Source organism: Ascaphus truei, chromosome 6, assembly GCF_040206685.1.
Source record: "Ascaphus truei isolate aAscTru1 chromosome 6, aAscTru1.hap1, whole genome shotgun sequence".
Classification (NCBI taxonomy): domain Eukaryota; kingdom Metazoa; phylum Chordata; class Amphibia; order Anura; family Ascaphidae; genus Ascaphus; species Ascaphus truei.
The window spans coordinates 125832581-125850616 of NC_134488.1; the positions used below are offsets into that span (position 1 = coordinate 125832581).

Sequence of the window (18036 nt, forward strand, 5' to 3'; positions counted from 1 at the left end):
AAAATCTCCTTAAAACCATTACACTATACCTCAATATGCTGCCACCACCAAGAATAATGTATGGTCTTTTATTGGGAGTTTTCAGTGCCCTGTTAACTGGAAAAATGTGTAATAAACACAAAAATTGAGCAAAATGTGTCTGAAAATGCAGTTAATCTCTTCTACACAGTAATAGGTACAATTAGAGCCAAACAACAGCATTTATTACATTCTAGATTTAAAATACAAAACGTACTATAGTGCATGTTTACAGAAAAAAGAGAAGTTAACATAGACATACTATAGATAAATGCAGACAGTTTCAGAAAGGAACGGGATATACAACAGAATCTAAATACATTCCCACATAACAATATTGGTCCCTCCAAAGAGGTTGTGTAATTGAAGTTATGAGAACTAACATGTTTATTGGAATAAAATACCTTTCTTGGTTGGATCTCAAAATAAAAAGGGTTTTTTATCCTCAAAATTTGCAATGGGACAGAATAAGCCCACCCTCCTCGGCGTGTCCTATTTTCCCTCTCATCCATCTCATGTGACATTTATGGCTGGAAGAGAAAAGTAATCAGAGTGTGAAATACCCTACAACTTCCTCCCCTTAACACAGAGAATAATGCTAACTACATCAATGTGTACGCCCTTAGGTGTGCTTAGTTGCTTTATGGTCTAAACAACTGAATAGAAAAGGCATTAAGGTATAGGGGTGCAGTTATACTCGGCATGTAGGGGAGGGAGGATTCTCTAACCTTTAACAATGATTATGAACAGAAGTCTCTATATGTAACGCCTGTATGCCCGCAGACCTGGCCAGTCCCCAGTACTGAGGTGGGTAAGGGTATAACACGCACCCACAGCAGTGAGGGCGTGCCCGGAGTGTGGTAATAGCGTTGCCGGGCCTGGTGAGTAAGGGTTAACATAATACTTGCTGAGTCCGGGGCACCAGAAGTCGGAAGGTAATGTCCAAGAGCCAGAGTCCAGGGGTTGGAGAGAGCAACTTAGTTATGTCCGAAAGCCAGGGTTCAAGGGCAGGAGAAGGCAGCATAGTCTGAGTCCAAAGCAGAGTTCAAGTTCAAACCAAGGGAATCCAAACAGGAGCAGGGACAGGAACCTGAGCTGAAACAGACAAGGGAGCTAGGCATAGACACTGCACACACAGGAGCTACAGGAAGCTATGCAGAGCAAGGACTGAGAGGAAGGAGTGGGGTTATATGGGAAGAAGGACCAATAGGGGTGAGGTGTGGAGCAGAGGTTAGAGTGGGTAATTGCAGGGATAGGTCAGTGAGAGGAGGGGAGGAGACAGGGAGGTCATCTAGGGTAATGACCTGCAACCTACGGGGGCGGAGCCAGTGCCTGGGGAGGGTTGGTAACTAGAGCGGGTGCGCGCGCCCTCTGTAACACTGTCACGCGCGCGCACCGCGCGAACACCAGAGCGTGGGGGAAGCATCGCCGAGGAGGTGCTCGGCTGGAGAGTCAGAGAGGAAGGAGGAGCGGAGAAACCAGGTAAGGAAAGATCTGGGGTAGGGAACAGGCTAGGATGACGGAGGCACGCCGAGGGGCACGAGTCCCCCGACGGGAGACCAGCGACTGGGAACGCGCGCACAGTGAGGGGACCGCGCGTGCGCGCAGACCGCGAGCCGGAACGTGTGGACCACACCGCGAGGGAACGAGTTAGGGAGGAAGGCAGAGATTGGGGACGCAAGGGAACGGAAGGGTTAGCCACCGGAGGACCCAAGGTGATGGGGACACGCTGGGAAGAGCGAGTCCCCCGATCGTTACACTATCATTCCAAGGGATGGAAAAGCTTCTACTACCACCACCACTGAACAAAAAGAATAGGGATAAACTAAGATTTTCCCTGATACAGTATTACCCTATGTAGAGAATAATCTAATAAAATGAGTACAGGTATCTGTTTTTACCACAGAAGAAAAAATGCTAATTATGAGGTTGCAATAGTGCGAGAAAAGGATGGAGTACTCGGTGTTGCGGGGAAAGCAAATGACTAGACAGAGGGAATTAGAGCTTATTAATATAAATATGAGAGATATTGATAAACAAATAAATATAAATGTGAAATGACAGAAAGCAAACAAGCACCGCTTGTATAAGAAAAAATGTATTACAATATAAAAAAGGTAATCATGCTCACTTACATGTGGGAAAACACCAGCAGGCGTGTGATAGCACGGGCACAAGGATTGTGCAGTGTAGAGAGGTCTCAGCTGATACCAGTTGGGGTATGCACAGCGAATCCTCCGGTCTCAGCATCCTGCACCAAACCCCGAAGTGACATCATGCACTATCGTGAGTTTTTGCCTTCGCTTTCTCGTCTGCTAGCAAGAGCTTCAGACAATCAGACCACCTCTCTCTCGATCCGCTCCTCCTCTTTGGTTCTGGTGTCCGCCAACAAACAGAGATTGGCCAAACAGCGTCTGGCTCCGTGCTAACACCAGGGTGCCTATCTCATAGCCCTACGCGTTTCACACACTCGGCTTCGTCACAGGAAATATAAATGTGTGAGCACTTCAATGATTGTTGCAAAGTTACGTATGCTCAGGTCCTGCTCCTTACATTTGGCACAGTCAGAAACTGAAACAAAGTTTGCTGTTCAGATATAACAGGTTATTCCTGGTAACTCTGGTGTGATATTCTGCAAAGAATATTCTGCTATAGAATACTATTAAAACTCTATAATGTGCTGTGTTATATCACAATATGTTTTGTTATCAGGGAAAAATGACGTCTGCTACATCTGTAAGCTTAGAGGCACATTGCTTCGTATATATTTATGGTATAAAGGAATGCTGCAGCACGAGGAAGCTATACATCATCAACATTATACAGTTAGTACAGTACCTTTGCAAAAAAAAATAGTATATAACTGTAGACACTAACACTAAGGGGTCTATTCTTTAGCCTTCATCAAAAAAATCGCTGAGCCGTTTAGGCCGCCAGTTCTCTGAGCGTTGCTATCACGGTATTCAGAAAAGCTTGATTACCTGTGATAGCAAAAGTCTCAAAACGGGCGAGAAGTCAGTGACGTGATGATCACCTTTCTCAAAAGGGCTTACCCGGCGATTTCTTTCAACTGCAGAGAGAGCTGAACAGAGAGAGACACCTCTCCCTGCGCATATCTTGCCAGCGATCTAAATATTTTAATATAAATTTTAATACTAGTGTAGATGAGCAAGGGGTCTCCGGAGCAGAACCACGTTAATTTCAGGTCCGGGGACCCTCTGCTTCCTGAGATCCTTAAAAAAAAAAAAAAAAAGAGGCGGGCACATGATACAGCATCCAATCGGATTGAAGCTGTACCGTTTGACCCTAAAATGTGATGTCACAGGCCATATAAAAGGCATGTAAGTCTCCTTTTAGTGGAAGATCTCGACAAGGCAACATCTGTTTGGATTTAACATGGGGTACTTTGGATTGAAAGAAAGAAGATGGAAGAAAAGAAAAAATAATTACAGAAGAAAATAGAAGATGGTAAAAGAAGATAAAAGAAAGAAGATTTGAGCCTGATGTGGACCTCAAGGAGGATGGAGATGGATTGCCGGTGATAACGTAGCGGGTCAAAAGCTTCCAGATACGCTGGGATTCGGATGGTGAAGACTTCTATAGGTAAGATAAATATTGAATGTATGCAATTGTATTTTTTCAGGTTTTTTCATTTATTTATTTTTATATTTGTGATTGCCCATTGACAGATAATATATTAATTTGTTAGGGTAAAGATAAATACAGTGACAGCCAATGCATTTTTTGGTAAATGCTTGCTTTCTATTGATTGTTATTAATTTGATTTCTATTTATTGTTTGGATTACATTGTTTTGAATTTGGATGACTTGGATTTAGTACATTTTAGGATTGGTTAGCGTTATAAAATAATTAATTGTTTTGTTGGCTAGTGCTTTTATTTCTTTAATTGATTGGTTGGCTAGTGGTTTTATTTATTTAATTGATTGGTGGGATAGGTGTTTATTTATTTGTATTCTTATGTTTTGGAATAACATAGCAGTAATTATTTTGCTGTTTTATGGATAGATTCATGTAATTGATGTGTAGTTGAGGCCGTTTAGTTCTTTTATTGTTGGGGGTTTAGGTGTTTATGTATTTCTTTTATTATTGTGTAATTTTGGCCTTAATGATTTGTATTAGGTTGACCATTGAGTGCTATAGTGGCTTATCATGCCCATATTATATGAGTATGATATACCACTGTGCCAATCAATAGAGAGAGGGTGGGTATAATGGGTCCGGGATGGGTGGTAGGCCTCATGGGTGGGTAGCGGGGGACAGGGGTTAACCCCTTAATTACTGTAGCGATTATTAACCACTAAGGTGATTAAGGGGTTAGGGACCATTAGATTGTATTCTTTTCTTGTACTCTTGCTGGCAAAAGAGGACATGGACCTGGAGTATGTTGACGAGGACACCCTTCATGATGGTAAGGGTAAGTAGAAAGTTGTATTTACTTTAAGCTAGATGCCTAATGTTTGATTTTAAAATGGGCAAATGCACTATTATCCATATGGGGATAATAGTAATTTTGCCCATTACTTTACTGTATGTGTTGTGGGGGGTTGTTGGGGGTAGTGGTTGTGGGTTGTAGGGCTGTTGTGTGTATTTTTGTCTTCCTCGTTACCAGAGCCGGCTACGTAACTCGACCACCCCTGTCTTCTGTCTGCCTCGACCTCTGCATTCCCACCAACTACGCAACTCTGTTGCCAGCCCTGACCTTTGGCTTATGCCTCACTACTCTATCAGGACTCTGTACTTCGGTTCAGGTCGTTTTTTTCATATTCCTACCTCAGCCCTGCGGGTTCGTTTCCTGCTTGAGACAAGCATCGTTACACTTTGGTAGACATAGGTTATTTCTTCATAGGGAGGATGATAGTGGGTTCCAAAACCCTTTTTTTTTACTCTGTACGCACATACCAATATCCAGTACTGTTGCACCTTTCTCTCTCCCTCCCTGCTCGATGACCTAACTCCATATCAAGGATATTTCCTCTCAACTGACCTATTTCTGGTTACCTTCTTTATGGACTTTATGTAAGAGAAAAAAGGCAACTGAATCCCCAAAAATGGTGCTATCAAAATCCTGGACAAGCACTGTAGGTAATGAGAGAAGGCTGTAAAACCCTTGAAGTAGATGTTTTGACTCTATGGAAAGAGTGTTTCTGCCTTATAAGGAGTGGGATAGGAGCATTCACTGAGTGGAACCAGAATGCAGATGAGATGAGAAGGAAATAGAAACCAATGGCCCCAGGCACAGCGTCGTTGGTACGCTCCGACACCAACTCACACCCAAATGCTGGTCTCGTAAACACTTCAATTCCCAATCTGACTAGGTATTGGCCGGTAATGGCATTGAAACCATAGCAGTAAACAGTGCAGTTCATAATTGTACTCACTGCCCCGTTCTACAAGTGTAACCGTCTGTTCATCCAGGTGGGCATCAATCTTAGCAAGGTAAGTAACAAAAAAGGAGGAGAGAGCACTGCAAAAAGGTAGGAGAACTGGAGACAAGTGGTTCAATATTTGATAAAGGGCCAAATGCCGCGGGAAACATAGGATTTGCTTTTACCTTGTTTGTCGGCTTGATGCTAAATAAATAATTTTTTATCCATTTGCCTCCAGATCTCCTACTTTTTGCAGTGCTCTCTATCCTCCTCCTTTTTTGTCAGACTGTTTATTTATATGGCTTTCTCTGGCTGGAGCGATCTGCCCCGTAGCATCTCTATACACTGTATAAATTAGCAACACAGGGAGCACAGTATCTACCAAATTAATTTGCAACATCTTTATTGATACATTTTACTAGCAGGGCCGTCCAAACGATGCTGTGATTGTTAGAAGCCTGTACTACTTATTTACAGATGTACTAAAGCAGTCGCAGCATCGAAGGATTAACTCTGGGTGGGGTCCCATTAAGAAGCATGGACCCTCCGCAGCTCCATGGACCCACCACAGTAGACACTGTGCCCAGCACCGCAGACTCTTGCTTGTTCATCCGTGATGCAGAGGACAATAAGTTTTGCTACATCTCTACGTACACTTAATCTTGTCTTTATTTGAAGATACTCTTGTCTTGTAATGCCCTGTGATGGAAACAATCTCCTTCTTACTTTCGGTCTGGGAATCCATTGAGACACTATCTCTCCTCCTGACAAAGGGTATTCCATAAAAAGAAATGGTGTCTATATCAGCAAATAAACCAGTGAAGCTGGATTCCCGTATATGGAAACTTCTCTGGTATTTGTGAGGATTATCACCATCCTATACCCGCACCAGCATTATAGTTACCAACTACTGAAATTAGTGTTGCCTTTACCATCTTGCTTCATATGTATCTCACGTGCCTTTAACATTTTGTAGGTGGTAACCTGTATAATGCCTTTAGTAAAAGTTTGGTGAGCTATACATTTGTTTCCTTGTTATCAGAGGTCACCTTCAAATGATCTCAAACACACTTTTCCATAATTTCACCAACAGGTGGATTTATACACATGTACACTGGGGTACATGAGACAGGACGTATCATTTTGACTAAACCTTGTTTTAATTCCCAGACCTGGACTCATTTCAACAGCAGTGAGACTATGAAATAATTCCAGATCAATTGGAGACGGAATAAATTGAAATAACTGCAAAACTGGGATAATACCCTATTTATAAGAGAAAAAGGGGATGCCATTAAAAAAATTGGCGGTTTTCTTTTCAGAAACCTGTGACAAAGTTGAGGCATTAGGGGGTCTGGCATAACAACATAACAGCATTTAGGATGAAGCCATTTTGTGTGAATATTTCAATCCGCCATCTTGTCTTGTCTCTGTGAGTCTTAATTTCTGTGTTTCATTTCTGTATAAACAAATGTGTGAAGCAGAGAATGGAATGTTTTCGCTCTTAGCTGACTTTATTGATCCTTCCTCATCCAATCAGCGTCAAATTGAAAGTGTAAACAGGCCAAAGGTTGTGAGAACCCGTGATATAAGCTACAGAGAAAACTGTTTCTCACACAGTGTGCCAAGTGGCAGAACTGACATCATATTTAACCCCATAATGATTTTTAGCTGACAGACAGTTATCCAGTATTTTTATGTATTACAAAATGACATCAGCTTTAGTATTGTTATGTATTACAAAATGACTTCAGCTTTAGTATTTTTATGTATTACAAAATGAGGTAATATTTAGTGACGTGCAAGCTCCCCCATAAAGGGGTGGAGCTTTAGGATTTAGGGTATAAATATATGGCATACCGTATTATTGTTAGAGAGCTTTTGTTTTGAAGCTGTCTCCGTTGTGCACTTGACTTAAATTAATTCACGTGTTATTCTGTTTCAAAATAACCTCAGACTGTGTTTTTTATTTACGTTTTTCTCAGATGGCGCATTCCGAAATAGGGACTCAATATCATCGGAATCGAGCACCCGGATGAATCACTCCTCCATCACTCAAATCTGAGCTCACATATGAATCAAGGTAAGGCTACCTGCATTTTTAGACAAACAGCCTGATTAAATTGTTTTGAGTGGTGCGTGGAGCTGATTTTTGAACGGTGTCTTATCTGATGTGACGAGTAAGAATCCCTAGCAGTTTCACGTGAATTTATTATTCTCTGTTCCTGTATTCATTTTAAAGAATAAGAGTTGTTAAGAGTTGTTAGGGGCTAAGGTAAGAGTCCCGTTAAAAGTTTTGGTGTTTTAGTGATGAAGGTGAGTGTTTGTGTGCTTAAAGGGATTGTTTTCTGACCGTCCTGGGTTGTGATAAATATTTTTGTTGTCTGAGCAGGACGGGTCCCTGATTGTACATTTGCTCTGTTTTAGCATTTACATACCAAGTGAATTCATGGATATTTGGTTAGAAAGTCTTATCTGTATCCATGTTATAAAAGTAAAAGGTTTATCAGGACTGGGTTGGACCCGCTGAAGTGATTCAAGTTTTTCTTTGGTATAGTTATGATGAGAAAATGTGATTGGGGAACAGTCTTGTGACAGGTCCTTATTTGCATATTTACACTATTCAGAACAATAACATGCCAAAAGAGTTGTACGTAATCAGCTTGCGTTGATTATTGTAACGCTAAATTGTACAGGTCAATTAACAGTTGATTGCTGTAGAAGAAGTATTCTACAGGTCAATTAAATTTGAGTTCTGTAACCGAAGAAGTATTGTACAGGTCAATTAAATTTGATTTCTGTAACAGGGGAATAATGGGAAACCAAAAATTCTCAAAGGATTGTGTGTCTGCAGACGAAAATAATAAAGAATGAATACAGAGAACGAAAAGAGACAATATAAATATATTTTGTTGGCCAGAGAATGGCACTGTTTGTACTATTATCAACTAATTGCGCATATGTTTAAATGAAAGAGGGTTTTTTTTCTGTGGGATTGATAAGCTCAGGGAGCGCCGTCTCGTGTGTTTTTAAATCCCACAGGGAAACATACCTTACTTTAATATGGGTCAAAAGAATTCTGTTGAGGGACAGAAGGGTCCCGTTGCATTTATTTTTACCATTGCTAGGACAGAAGTTAATATAATAACAAGTGAAAAAGAAAGTGAATTGGAAAGAAATAGTGAATTTGCCGATAGATAATCAAGGCATACGATGGCGTTGAGGATGTAGATATTGAGGGTTATTTTTATGAAAGGTTATATGCAGAAATTGGGATACAATTAGAGACTGTGTATATTGTTTGGAAGGGACAGAAAGTGTTTGGAAGGGACAGAAATTGTTTGGAAGGGACAGAAATTGTTTGGAAGGGACAGAAAGTGTTATAAGTGTAAAAAGGTAGGACATGTTGCCAGTAATTGCAGAGCAGCCCTAAGAGAGAGAGTAGAAGAAAAAGAATGGAATTTAAAAGGTTTGTTCGTACTGGCCACACGAATGGGTCTTTTAAACCAGAAAATATTCTTTTTCCTTCTGTTCTAATGGCAACTAGAAAGAGAATCAGAATAACAGCAGCACAGACCATGCCAAAAAAAAACCCCTTTTCTCCAAAGGAATGTGCAAAAGATACGAAAAGTTAACTCAAAAGCTCCGGAGCATTAAAAAAAAAAAAAAAAAAAAAAATTAGTTTTAAAAGCAGGTTATTTAGATGAGAAGCTGATTCGCTGTGTAGGAGAGAAGTTTGTGTCTATGTTCTTTGTGTGTCCGTATTGTGGTTTCTGTATTGTGTGTAAACCAGTAAAAACACATCAATTGCATTTCTATAGGATTAGGATATGTTGCAAAGAGATTTTAAGCTCGCACGTATTGTTTAAATTATATATGGTGTGTTCATAAGTTGATCTAACCTCAGTTTAGTTCATTGTCCCATTTTTATTTTTGAGAGGCCATATTTTTATTTTTGAGAGGCCATATTTTTATTTTTGAGAGGTTATATTTTTATTTTAGAGAGGCCATACATTTTTTCGGTTTTATTGCTGTGGAGAGAGCTCCATTTTCAACTTTGAGCTGAAGTGTCAATCCAGTAATTAATATTTAGAAGAAACTGTTTTGTTATCTGCTTTGCACTCTCAAGGTCTTTTTTGGCGAAACGCCTGGGCTGGCAAATTGCCCAAGATAAGCAAGCTCTGAAATTTTTCTCTGAGTGTCTTTAAAAACATAACGCTGTCAGTGTGTTCGGCACTGTCAAAAGAGCTCATATTACAAGAAATTTAGTGTGAAGTCCTATACAAAAGCATTTGACTATTATCTGAATATGTGATGTATTTTATAACTTCTATTGTGTGAAAAAAGGTGAATAACAGGCGCGAACAACTTAATGAAAGGTGAACATAATAATATATGTTAAAGTGATGAAAATGAATGTATTATCCAAACACCCAGCTCAAAAAACCTCACTGGTGGGACCTGTTTCACGGGTTCCAAGGTTAAGGAATTTCTCAAAACATCCAGGGGGAGCATATATGGGATTAAAAGAACAAAATACACAAATTTAAGTGCAGACGTTTTTAAACAAGTGGAATTATTAGGCAGCGTCTTGTCTCGTATAGTTGCTCTACTCACAGACTTAAGAGTTAATAAAGGCAGTTGGCAAATTGGGTTGCCACCCATGTAGGTAACTGTGCACCGGAGTTACTCCTGACGAAGCCGAGAACAGTTCCTGGTAGCTGGGCGAAACGCGTTGAGTGGACCAATTTTGGGCTTGGAGGCGACCCGTAGAAAACCAACCCTGCAGCCGTGACGTCACACATCCAGACGGGCGCATAGAGGGAAGCTCCGATTCGGGACACAGAGCCGTGGAAGCCAGCAAAAGATCTAAGGGAGGCGGTGAGCTGTTCGGGACACCTCCAATTCACCTTGTGTGATACATGCTTTTATTTTATTAGCACATTGTAAGTGCGCATTTTTTACCCTTATTTTATACATAAAGTTTACCAATTGATCGCACTATGTAGCTTTCTCTCTCATTTTACATGCGTACTTTGCTGACGGAGAATTCGATAGGGGGTCCGGTGCACAGTTACCTACATGGGTGGCAACCCAATTTGCCAACTGCCTTTATTAACTCTTAAGTCCTGTGAGTAGAGCAACTATACGAGCCAAGACGCTGCGTAATAATTCCACTTGTTTAAAAACGTCTGCACTTAAATTTGTGTATTTTATAACTTCTAACCATTTATTTTTCCATAGGTGTTCTATTTTATAATAAGCAGTAGTTAAAGTTAAAATCACTGTATAATATATAATTCTAAGTCTGCTGATTAAGCAAACAACATTCTAGTTGCTAATTTATTATTGATTTGTAGAATTTTTTGCCAGAAAATGGTGCACTGGGAGTCACCTCTCGTTTTTGGATATGTTCTAGGTATAGAGTTAAAGGACAGGTGATGCATAGTTGCAAATACAGTTACATAAGTGAGCAGGGTATATATTATATGCAAGGCATTTCATATTTTTAGCAGAATAGTTACAATGGAGTGTTTGGGGTGGAGGCCAGACTGGAATTGGCTAGGGGCATTTGTCTTAGTATAGTAATTGTTTAATTGGGAGTAAACACATTTTTGTCCATGACTTTGGATAGTATCGTAGTGTATGACTTTATTTATATATATATAGCGTCAAAAATGTACTCAGCACTTCACAAAGAATACAGTAGAGGGAATTATAATAGAATAGTAAGTGCAGCAAAATCAGACAATAGGAAAGGAAATCCCTGCCCTTAAGAGCTTACAATCTAAGGTTTGAGGGGAATTTACAGAGATAGCAGGTGAGGAAATAAGTGCTGTAGATAGCAGTGCTTGGCCACAATGGGTGTAGGAGTGACTGTGTGTGGAAAAATAGCCATGAATGCAGGCTATTGGGATGTTTAATTTGTGGGGCAAGTTTTAAGGTTAGTTAGTATTTAATGAAAAGGTTGATACCATTTGCATCGGAGGAGATTACAATGAGGCATGAATGAGAGCAAGTGTGTATTGGGAGAAGAGATATTGGTCTATAGTTTGAGACAGTGTTTTTGTCCCCACTTTTGAAGATTGGGACAGCTCTGGTAGTTTTCCAGGTCTTAGGGATATGGCCTGTAGACAGGATAGAGTTGATTATGGAAGCAATTGGTTTGACAATGGATGAGGCCCAAAGTCTTAGGAACTTAGATTGTAGTACAGTCAAGTCCACATTAGCTGCTTAGTTTTAAATATGAGGAGCATTAATAGGAGATACCTCTGTCTATATGCGTATGTTAAGACAGTAGTAAACACATTGATACAAGAATTTATTCCTAGGTATAAATTATCTCCCAATGAGACACTTATGGGATGACTTATCAGTAGTTCAAAGGAACAAATTAAGGACCATCTATTGGTAATAAAACAATTAACAAGTATTGTATGCCACTAATACATTTTTTGAGTCTCTCTAGGCAAAGTTGAAAGTGCACCTACTCGAGAAGGGGTTAATACTTAAATATTTCCTACGAAAGCATGCTCTTCATCCCAGATGAAAAGGCCTATACTAACCACCAATACAGCAATTAAAGTGGCAGAGTTCTTTCCCTGGGCCCAAAGTACAGTAAAGCTCGTTCCAGCTCCACCAAAGACCAAAAGTCACCTAAAGCACAGCCGTATCAAGTTAACGTTTTGACGAGACATAAACTTTGACTGTTAACCAAAGAGGAAAATAAGATACCAGGCAGAGGCCTGATCTTATCAGGAACATTTCATTTTATCAAAGACTCAAAACATTCTATTTTTTCAGAGACTCAATATTCCTGATTTCTATCAGAACATTTCATTTTTCAGAGACTCAATATTTTTATTCTTTAGAGTGTGTTTAAGTTAGAAATTTAAGGTGTATGTACAATTGAGCCTTGATGGGAGGATTGGTTTCCTGGAAGCGCGGCTTGTGAAAGCTCTTGTATGTGTTTTGGCAATACTCATCACTCTCTATGTATGTGTCATATGCAGCAAAAATTTGATCCAGAAGTGTGTTGCACCTCCACCGAAAGGAGGGGGTCACCCAGGGGCGTGTGTCAGCCACAAGGAAAGGATCATAAGTCAGCCATTTTGACCCATCGCAGACATCGTCTGTTCTGATATTCTGAGTGAATGATGTATATAATGCGTGCAGGGGTGAGGATCATGCATTTTGCTTCCACAGATACAAAACCCCTTCAATTCTCAGTAATAGCTGAAAATATATGATGATAGAGATAGATGCCATTTCTTTTATCTAGCAACTGCATATCCAAAGAAAGGTTGCTTGCATAAAATAAGGTTTTTAGTATTATGTGTATAATTTCTGTATTTTCCCATTTTTTAAGGGAACCTCTTTAAAGGGTGTATCACACACTAGGAACAATAATCAATTTATAGGTCAAGTGTCTCCACCAACCAATGAAACCTGTGTAAAAATGTATGTTCAGTCAGATAACAATTTACAGGAAGGATGTGGACTTAATTTTGCAGTTTTTAATTTCATCATTAAACCAAGAACAGGGTCAGATCAGGCTTATGGCCTTACAAAACAGAATGGCTTTAGATTACATTTTAGCATCAAAAGGAGGTGTATGTGCCCTAATTAAAGAACAATGTTGTGTTTTCATCCAAGATCAGAGTGGCAAGGTACAACATGAGTTAGATAAGATAGAAGAAATTCAAGAAAGACTTAGGAAGGAAGGTGACACAGACTGGGACCCTTTGGGGCTGACTGGATTGGTTGGATCACTAGGAGCGATATTTTTGAATGCGGTAATGTGTGTGATTGTGATACTCGTTGTCATCTATGTTTGTGTTACGTTTGTCAAAGGCATGATCCACAAATGTGCCACCCCCTCTGCAGACATAATGCCATTGTTTGCAGAACCAATCTACAGCAGTCCCTTGAAGAAAGAAGAGGCCAAGTACAATGTTCTAACTCTGGAAAAGAATTTGGTTGCAACGCCATACGAGACTATGACTACATTTAGCAGGCACCCTCGTGCACTGTCCTATACCCTCAAGTATCATTATGAGATGATGGAGCACCCTTATGCCTCCCAACGTGTTTCTGGACTAAAATCATACCAATAATTCTCAAAAAACAATGTTTTAAAGAATCAGAGGAGAGACTGACAACGTTGAGACATTAGGGGGTCTGGCATAACAATATAACAGCATTTAGGATTAAGCCATTTTGTGTGAATATTTCAATCCGCCATCTTGTCTTGTCTCTGTGAGTCTTAATTTCTGTGTTTCATTTCTGTATAAACAAATGTGTGAAGCAGAGAATGGAATATTTTCGCTCTTAGCTGACTTTATTGATCCTTCCTCATCCAATCAGCGTCAAATTGAAAGTGTAAACAGGCCAAAGGTTGTGAGAACCCGTGAGATAAGCTACAGAGAAAACTGTTTCTCACACAGTGTGCCAAGTGGCAGATTAGGGTATAAATATATGGCATACCGTGTTATTGTTAGAGAGCTTTTGTTTTGAAGCTGTCTCCGTTGTGCACTTGACTTGAATAAATTCACGTGTTATTCTGTTTCAAAATAACCTCAGACTGTGTTTTTTATTTACGTTTTTCTCACCTGATGCGATTCTTATGACCCGGTTTTGTAGTCCGGAGACATTAGTAAATAACCCCAATGTTTTAATCTCCTGATAAGGGTAATTTGGCAGAAATTATTTTAAACATAGTAAGAGATGGAAAATAAAGTGATGATCCTAGATGCAAGTCTTGGTGCATTTCATCACAAGATGTTCAGTGGGTAACTCCCACTTATATCTCTGCCTGTAACCAGCCACCCGATCACAAGATTGGGCAAAGCAGGGGAAATACTTGTGTTCATTGCTGCTTAAAGTCACAGGATAGAAATGTCTCTCTCAGCGGCACTGGCCTCATTGATGCATTTCCAAATGTCAATAGAAGTAAATACATCAAGAACTAATCACTAACAACTTCTCTTCTTTTAATTTTCAAAACATTATTGGCTACACAGTTAAATTAAGGAAACAGGGCTCAAAATAATCAGGTCTCAATCAATCAGTTGCAATAACCTGGGGTCATATTGGCTGATTTTACAGTGAGAATATGAAACACAAGCTACAGTACAGTACCACTGATTCATAAAGTCCCCTGAACACTGATATGCCGTGTAACAGGATAAATACATTCATGTCAAATTCCACTAAACTTGGCAAAATATTTCTAGAAGTGTTAATCATTTTCTGTGGTACTTTTTGATTTGAATATATATTTTAATTGTTTATTGTGCCTGTCATTTTGTAAGGACATCATTAAGGGTTAACTGCTTTACTGTATATTGTCCTTATTAAAGAGTCCCATAGTAGAAGTGCAGGAACAGTGAGTTGATGGGAGTGACTCTCTCTCTCTTTGTTTCTCTCTGTCTCTCTCTCTCTGTTGCTCTCTCTCTCTCTCTGTGTTGCTCTCTGTCTCTCTCTCTGCCTCTCTCTTTGCCTCTCTCTCTGTCTCTCTCTCTCTCTCATTTCAGCATTAACCACTTCCTATGGATAATAAGAGCTGACAGCTCGTAAACCCTAATGCTGTTCACACCTCCACATCCTCCCCATGGTCAACACAGCAGGGCTTTAAATTAGCTTCCCTGCCGCAGAGTGGCACCGCTCCTTCAAGCTTTGTATGTCCCCCACCCACGACTAAAGATTCATTTAGTCCGCTCACCTAATACATAAGATATAGTTGATAGTATATGAGGATTGGAGGAGAATTATGTAATTTGAAACAAAATTGATCCAAGAAGGATCAGAAAGATCCTCCTTCTTGGATCCATTTCGTTTCAAATTGCGTGTCATTACTCCCACTCTTTCAAGGAGAAAGATTTCAAACTGATTGTAGTGTCTAGCCTTAAGCACGTACTTAGAGAAATGACTGAGGTAGACAAGATGTCACGTGGCTCTAAGGAACCATCTTGGAAAGTAGATAAGATATTACCTGCATGTAGAAAAAAAGCCATATGCAGTTCCTGAGTCCAAGCAATAAATACTCTGTTATGCTAAATAAATAAGTTTTATTCATACTTATGTAGCCAGGTCCCCCAGACTGACCCTCACCTCCGTTGTGGTGAGAGAGTCAGGGAAGGTTGCAGGGAGCGCTGCGGTGCACCGGAGGCTCCACGGCGGCCCGAGCATCCGGGGCGCCGCCATTTCTGTATTCGCGCATGTGCAGTATTCACGTAGGCGACGGCGACACCAGAGAGGTCGAGCATGCGCAGTAAGTGGTTGCGCGAGCGCGCGAAGCACTGACCAACCAGAGGAGGTTTAGAGTAGGGAACTACAAGTCCCATGAGCCTCAGCAGGACCAGGTGATGGCCGGGAGCCAATAGGGAGAAGAGACTGAGCAGGGAGAGGCTAGGAGGTTGCACAGGGGAGCACGTTGGGCAGAGAAGATCGGGAGGGGGCGAGGAAGGAGCTCAGTGTGTACAGTGGAAAGTAGCCTCTACACTAGGCCCTTATACCCCCAGGCCCAGATAGGCCATGAGTCACAGTCAGTCAGAGTTAATGTAGGGACAGGCCCTAGCATAGGAAGCTGTCACGTTAGTGAGTGAAGCTGCTAAAGACACAGAGACTGTCACAGTACCATCCCAGAGGTTTGGGACCAGACCTCTTCAGGCATATCATCAGCCATCCAAGTGGGATCGCCCCGGAATGTATCACGGGCAGCTCCGCGTCGTCGGATCCTTTGTGAAGTCTGTTTGCGGGCCCGAGCGCAGGAGCGCTCAGCAGGTAACATTCGTAAAGTGCACCAACTATAACATTGCTCATATTAGTGGCTGCGCAGTCACAAACCTACACACTTATCTTTGGGGGTTCATGTTACGGGGTGCTGGACACTGGGTGGGAGCACGGTGGAAGGTCGCGTACTGCGAGACGCGTTAACTAATGTGTCTCCTTAGGGAGAAATGCTGATGGGTTATGATACATATATGCATGGTTATGGTTACCTATAGTAAAGCTAAGTTTCTTTTACATGCTGTGTGAGTAGTATTGTGTTATTGTCCTGCGAGGCACAACTCCCGCTATGCTGGGAGCCATCGCAGGTGGAGGCGCTGCATCTGATAAGATATAATCCATACATATACATTGCCCCAGGCTCTCCGTGGCAGAGGCTTAGGCCTTGCGAGCCAACAGGTTATACAGCATTTGTAGTTACACTGTATTCAGTAGGAAACAGGGCTACACATGTGTCTAGCAAGTGTCTTTTATAATCTTAGATTTCCAGCATCATCCACCTCTTTGATTCCTGCGTTACCATCCATTACACCTAAGAGGAGTTCTTGCGCTTTCTGTGTTCCCCCAATTCTGCTGTGGCAAGCCTCTCTACACGGCAAGTCAGTGCTGGAAACTGGGCTTCCTCAGAAGTCAGGCCCAACATCCCCATCCAAGAAGGGCCAGCGCGGCACCAGAGTCCTGCGTTCACCCCCACGGTAAGTGTATGTGTAGGGGATACTGTGTGAATGTATGGTTTTATTAGCGGGTATTGTATGTAGGAGAACGTGCGGGTATTGTGTGTGTGTAGGTTTTTTTAGGGGTATTGTGTGTGGAAGGGTGTAGGGGTATTGTGTGTGTGTAGGGTTTTTTTGTGGTGGGGATTGTATGTGTGCGCGTTTGTTTGTAAATACACTGTAGATATAAATAGAGGGGTGTGAGAGAGTGAGAAGGTGTGTAAGAAAACCTGCTCTCCAATCACATTGAAAGAGAGGAATGTAGAGCAGGAGATGCCCCAGTCTTTTCAGTCTTCACTTGTGAAGTTGTCAGAGTGAGAACCGCAGTGATCTCTTCTTCTTTGGAAAGACAGCGCAATAAACACAGGTATTTGTTTAAAATAATTATTGCACATTAGACAATCCCTTTGCTGCCAGAGGGGTCTGCCACTGGGCATGTAATATGACATGTTAATATGTCAGCAGAACATACAGATAAATTGGGTCAGGGTGTGCTGGGGTAATGGATTTTGCTGTCTATGCCGATTAACTAAAATAAAAAGTTCAACTAGACGAGACAACGAGTATTCTAAAACGTGCCTTAAACTTGCCTTAAACTAGCCAGGTACATGCTGGGTACATGCTGGGTACATGCTGGGTACATGCTGAGTACATGCTGGGTACATGCTGGGCACATGCTGACACATTTCAGTGACATTTCTGCAGAAGCTAATGGCCTATCAGCTTAACACAGCAGGGGTCCCCGGCAGTCCCATTCAGTTTCAAAGAGACTGCTAGGGACCCCCGCTGTTAATCCGATGGCCATTAGTCTCTGCAGAAATGTCACTGTCTCTGCAGAAATGTCTTTCAGCATGTACCCATCATGTACCCAGCATGTACCCAGCATGTACCCAGCATGTACCTTGGTCTTGTTGGTGATTGCCACTGGTTTGTTTTAGAATAGCCGTCGGCACTACAGTACTTTTAGCTGCTTCCTATACTTAAATTCTTAATTTATATCCCAATTTTTTTTATGGTAAAAAAAAATCTGCACTGGAAACTGAATAAACCCACCTTCTTCAGAGTCTCCTTAACTCCCAATAATCACCCCTAGAATGTTGCAACCTTCACTGTTGCATTTGTATAA

At 41.1% G+C, this 18036-nt stretch overlaps 2 protein-coding genes across 2 annotated transcripts in view; both read left to right on the forward strand.

The window, feature by feature from the left end:
• The window catches only part of LOC142497853 (alpha-tectorin-like), a 299739-nt gene that overhangs the window by 60192 nt on the left and 221511 nt on the right, over positions 1-18036 (forward strand). The gene's annotated exons all lie outside the window — the stretch shown is intronic.
• The window catches only part of LOC142498158 (uncharacterized), a 69853-nt gene continuing 69032 nt past the window's right edge, over positions 17216-18036 (forward strand). Inside the window, exon 1 of the mRNA XM_075606667.1 lies at positions 17216-17277. The gene's annotated coding sequence lies outside the window, so the exon portion shown is untranslated. The remainder of the gene's footprint in view (positions 17278-18036) is intronic.